The 6,000-nt window shown below is 33.9% G+C and overlaps 1 pseudogene across 1 annotated transcript; it reads right to left on the bottom strand.

Moving 5' to 3' along the window:
* Nucleotides 1-839: 839 nt before the first annotated feature.
* On the bottom strand, nt 840-3,092 carry LOC149247801 (serine carboxypeptidase-like 45; annotated as a pseudogene). Its single transcript, XR_016263678.1, has 6 exons — nt 2,746-3,092; nt 2,049-2,150; nt 1,827-1,922; nt 1,638-1,730; nt 1,452-1,519; nt 840-1,013 (listed from the first exon to the last, which is right to left on the bottom strand). The product of XR_016263678.1 is annotated as a serine carboxypeptidase-like 45 (transcript).
* Nucleotides 3,093-6,000: the final 2,908 nt, after the last annotated feature.

Below are 6,000 nucleotides of genomic sequence, written 5' to 3'. Positions count from 1 at the left end.
ACATTCTGTCTCTCAGGTCCCCTAGCAGAGAGGAGCACTAGAGAGAAGTGATCAACTGAGTGGACAATAGTCTAGGGGGTGGCTAGAAAATTTGGGACCATACTCTCAGAGCCTCTTGCACATATAAAGATATGTAGCATTGGTTTGAATACCAATAGAAACTGGAAAGGGTTCATGACTCCCTAAACAGAGGGTGGAACCATCCTTAGATCTCATAATAAAAGGGGCAGCGAAAAATGAAATGTTCCTCAATCTCAATCTTAGTCATAGCATGCCAAGACTATGACCTAAACAATGCACAGGAAAAAAATAATTTATCTACCCTAGAAAAGGTTAAGCAAGTCCATGAAATCCATTCATCATATGGTCCCTCACGACCCTCTATAACACAGTATGGTCTAATGCTTAGTGTTGGTATTAAACTAGTATTGGCACTAGAGGTTGCAAAAGAAATGTTGTAAGGCATAAATTGAGGACAACACACCATCTCAATTTGAGAAATAGTAGCATTTCATGTTCAAACACAAAACACTTTATCGATAGGATATCAATTTACAAAATCTGAAAATGAAAAAAACCAACTTATTTGTAAATGTATGAACTTGATTTTACAGTCTCAATAGGTTGTACCAGATCATTTATTTCATGTTCAAACACAAAACACTTTATTGATAGGATATCAATTTACAAAATCTGAAAATGAAAAAAACCAACCAATTTGTAAATGTATGAACTTGATTTTATATTCTCAATAGCTTGTACCAGACCATTTAATCTTGATCTTGTCACTTCTTTAACAATATTTTTACCCTTCAATACTTTGAAGGTGGCCACAACCTTCAGTCCCAACTCCTTGAAGAAATAGTGCCTCAGTAATACTCATCCACATAGCGAGTGTAGTTGCAGCCATTTTTCATAATATTATATGTGGAGTCATAAATAATTCCATGTGACCACAGGAACTCCCCCCTTGCTTTAACATCTGTGAAAAAATCAAGCAGTGGGTTGCCAATCTGTAACCCAACAAAAAAATATTAAATCAGATCATATCTTGACTTCATGCACCACTAGAATAAAATACAAAGACAGTTTTCCTTTGTAGACTTACTATAAACCAACTGGTAGGGATTCTATGTATAAAATTTTATATGCATTATTTATATTGGAAGAATCTTGTCATACAATATAGTTGGTTTACATCTTCCAAAAAAATACAATTTAAAGCACCTTTTGACCATTTAAATTGGATCCCTTACTTTACCAACAATAATGAAAATAGCTATAGTATCACCATAGACAGACAAAAATGAAAGTCAGTATCTTCTGAGAAGGACAAAAGAAATCTCAACAAACTTTGTCTCTCAAATTGGTTAATCCAAAAATGCATTTTCAAAGAATAATTGTACAAGATATTGCTAAAAAGCTTTCCACAAATGTAGAATTAGACTTACCACTATACCCTTCAGATTGAAGATATTCTCCTCAATAATAAGTTCTACCCACTGAGGAATATAGTGACCTGGTTCAGAACTTCATACAAGTCAGCTTGAAGATGAAGGGAATGACAAATGATAAATGTTTTCATCTTTCCCTACTATCAGTTTTAGTAAAAATCTCAACTTAAAGAATAATTTCACCTGCATAGCTCTCCCCTGTTAAATATAGATATCTAGTCCTATACTCTAGAAACTTGTCAAACCAACCATGGAGAAATAGCAAGTTGTCCTCTACTGCAAGAAAATTAGACAATCAGATTATTGTGACATACAAAGGTATTGTAGAAAGTTTTATCATATAATTTACATCTGGCCAATGATATTTGATACTTGTTTTAGCATCATTTTCACCCAAATAGTATGATGTATCATTAGAATAGGAAAATCCAACTCTAGCGGGAGTCTCTAGATAAAGCATGTTTTCTTCTACACAAAGCAAACAGGCAGTAACTTGAGAAATATAGTACATTCTTCTGAACTATTGGTAATCATTACATTAAGAAGGATGCTTATATCATACAAGTACTAGAAATCAAATATTAGCACCCATACCTTTGTTCCAGTTGTACTCATTCATAATCAATTTGCCTCCCCTGGGATGAAATGGACCATTCTCAGATAGCGCCCCAATGCCGAATGAAGAACAAACAGGCCCTGTAATTTTCCAGAGCCAAACATGATAAGTAGAATAAAAGATGTTAATAAACTCTAGGAAACCTATTACAAGTTACAATAAAATTTATGAAAAGAGTCAAGGGCTTACGTACTATTCTCTTAAGAGGTTTCTCTACCTTCTATAAATATACTATGGATATACATCAGCTATGTAAAATTACATGTTCCTTCTTTGTTCAATGTACATGTACCTCTCGAACATTGAACATGGCTTTTACATATGTATTAATAATCAAAATTTAAAACATTGAGACCAAAGGAGAGATTCAATGGATGGACATTGAATTCTCAGGATTAAAACTTGAGGACTTGAGTGCCTTAGAAAGCCACATATATTTATAGCACCATATGCAGTTTTTTTTCCTAAATTATAGCTTATCTGTTCAGTTGCAAGTTTGTGTCTATGCTTTCAAGACCAACAATGCTTTCAGTTTGGCAAAAGACAGAGTCATATGTTAATCATCACTTAGCCCTAAACAAATTAAATCTCTTTCATCCATATTTTATCAGGTTGTCTATACCATTAAACAACATGAAAATGGCAAAAAATGCAGAAGTTGCTAATTCAACTAACCTCCATTGAGCCATACAACCAAAGGCTTCAAATTTGAGTCTGTCTTAGATTCTACAAAGTAATAGAATAGAGCTCGGCCACTCTTTTCATCCACTATGACATACCCATCATATTGCTTGAAGGTCACAGCGGGCTCTCCGAGCAGCCTATCTACAATATCACTTCCTGGACCCGATAAGACTTTTGAGACTAAGAAGACTGGAATGGCTAGCCATTGAAGACCATGCATCTTGAAGACACGTTGTGATGCTCTGCAGATCCAAACTTTGTCTCTGAAGGAACACAACACTATTCAGCACTGATCATAAACTGTCAAAATGGGTAGAGAACCATGTTTGTATCTAAGAAGCTTGAACTTCTTCTTCCTTTGTTGCAATATTCCACACACATACTTTTATATTAAAACCAGTTGGCTCTTCAAGCTTCTTGGCAAGTAACGAGTTACCACTCCATTAAGAAAGGTTGAAAATTGAGGTAAGGCATGACACAAATAACTTTAACAACCTTTCTTTTCTTAATCACAGATTAGGAGGAAAAGTTTGATAGGCCCCAGATTACCAGGTGTTGCACTTTGAATTTAATACATACAGGTGATTTATAGAAGTTACTGAATAGAGGAAATAATTCCAAGGATGGCTATATAGAAAAACTAATCCCAAGGAAGACACTTTGTATCAATATTGGCATTCACATGTTTGAATTGGAATGTTTTCACCATGGATCAATTTGATTCTAGATATGCCAAGCTCCCACCTAAATTTGTCAATCATATGTTAATTACATCGTCATTTCCTCAAAATAATTGTTGAAAATAGTGCATTTATAGACTCATAAAGTTGGTTTTAATTTAAAAACCTGTGTCAATAATTGAAAAACCCTCGCCTAGCCTCCCCCTTTTTTGCTCCATTAAAATAGAAATTGAAAACACTTAATTTTTTTACAATTATAAATTAGCATCCTTTTATGAAGTCAAAATTCCCTTCGGTGGCATACTGCCATGGTAGGTTTTCCATATTCATAATTCATAAATATTTACAACTATAAGTTAAAAACCTTGCATGAAGTCAAAAATGTTGCACTATGATGCATGGATATGTAGTATTCAATACCTGGAAGTCACAAATAGAATGAATTAAAAATTTCACACTATAGATCAACCACTCCAAAAGTGTCTACCAGATTTGAACTAAATGACCATTTACCTAATAGATGGCTTTGTCAACTAGATGTTAATCAAATGATAATTTATCTATAAAAAAATTGTTGAAAACATTGGATTTAGGGACTCCTAAAGGTTAATTTTAGTTTTAAAATTTATTAATAATTAAAAAAACTCTCTTTTACCTTACCTTTAACCTTTTAAAACCAAATGTTAGTCAAATAAACAAAAAAATTATATATAATTACAGGCTTTATTGCTCAACAAAACTTTATCTACTTTACTTCAACTCCCAACATCTTATACCTCTGGGTGTCAAGAGATGATAGACAGAAGTCTAGTGTGACGTCGTATCTATCAATGTATTGGCTAACCTCCATGCTCAGTATTGAGTATGCTTCTTCATAGGTCGAAGAAACAGTGCCTCGGTAATACTCATCCACATAGCAAGTGCATTTGCAGCCATTTTTCATAATATTGTATGTGGAGTTAGAAATAAGGCCATGTGACCATAGGAACTCCACCCTTGTGTTAAAATCTGTGAAGAAATCAAGCAGTGGGTTGCCAATCTGTAACCCAATAAAAAAATATTAAATTAGATCATATCTTGATTTCATGCATCAGCAGAATAAAAGACAAATATAATTTTCCTTTGTAGACTTACTATAAACCAACTGGTAGGGATTCTACGTATAGAATTTTTTATGCATTAATGAAATGGACCATTCTCTCATAGCGCCCCAACGCCGAATGAAGAACAACAAGTCCTTCTAATTTTCCAGAGCCAAACATGATAAGTAGAATAAAAGATGTTAATAAACTCCGGGAAACCTATTACAAGTTACAATAAAATTTATGAAAAGAGTCAGGGGCTTATGTACTATTCTCTTAAAGGATTTCTCTACCGACTACATATATACTATGGATATACATGAGCTATGTAAAATTACATGTTCCTTCTTTGTTCAATGTACATGTACCTCTCAAGCATTGAACATGACTTTTAAATATGTATTAATAATCAGCATTTAAAACATTAAGACCAAAGGAGAGATTTAGTGGATGGACATTGAATTCTCAGGATTAAAACTTGAGGACTTGAGTGCCTTAGAAAGACACATATATTTATAGCACCATATGTAGTTTTTCTCTTGAATTATAGCTTATCATGTTCAGTTGGAAGTTTGGATATGTGCTTTCAAGACTAGCAATGCTTTTAGTTTGACAAAAGACAGAGTCATATTTTAATCATCACTTATCCCTAAACAAATTAATTCTCTTTCGTCCATATTTTATCAAGTTTTCTATACCATTAAACAACATTAAAATGCCAAAAAATTGCAGAAGTTGCTAGTTCAACTAGCCTCCATTGAGCCATACAACCAAAGGCTTAAAATTTGAGTCTGTCTCAGCTTCTACAAAGTAATAGAATAGAGCTTGACCACTATTTTTATCCATTGTGATAGACCAGCATATTGCTTGAAGGTCATAGCTGGCTCTCTAGGCAGCCTATCTACAATATCACTTTCTAGAGCCGATAAGACTTTTGAGACTAAGAAGACTAGAATGGCTAGCCATTGAAGACCATGCATCTTGAAGACACATTGTGATGCTCTACAGATCCTAACTTTGTATCTGAAGGAACATAATACTATTCAACACTGATCATAAATTGTCAAAATGGGTATAGAACCATGTTTTTATCTAAGAATCTTTCACTTCTTCTGGCTTTGTTGCAAGATTCCACACACAAACTTTTATATTAAAACCAGTTGGATCTCCAAGCTGCTTGGCAAGTAACAAGTTACCACTCGATTAATAAAGGCTGAAAAGTGAGGCAAGGCATGACACAAATAACTTTAACAACCTTTCTTTTCTTAATCACAGATTAGGAGGCAATGTTTGACAGGCCCCAGATTACCAGGTGTTGTGCTTTGAATTTAATACATACAGGTGATTTATAAAAGTTACTGAGTACAGGGAATAATTCCAAGGATGGCTATATAGAAAAACTAATCCCAAGGAAGACACTCTGTATCAATATTGGCGTTCACATGTTTGAATTGGAATGTTTTCACCATGGATCAATTTGATTC

The sequence above is a fragment of the Pinus tabuliformis genome, chromosome 7 (genome assembly GCF_031772625.1).
Source record: "Pinus tabuliformis cultivar Carrire ecotype Pingquan chromosome 7, CPIR1, whole genome shotgun sequence".
NCBI lineage: Eukaryota > Viridiplantae > Streptophyta > Pinopsida > Pinales > Pinaceae > Pinus > Pinus tabuliformis.
Note: the sequence above shows the minus strand (reverse complement) of the source record. Positions and strands in the feature narration are given on the sequence as shown.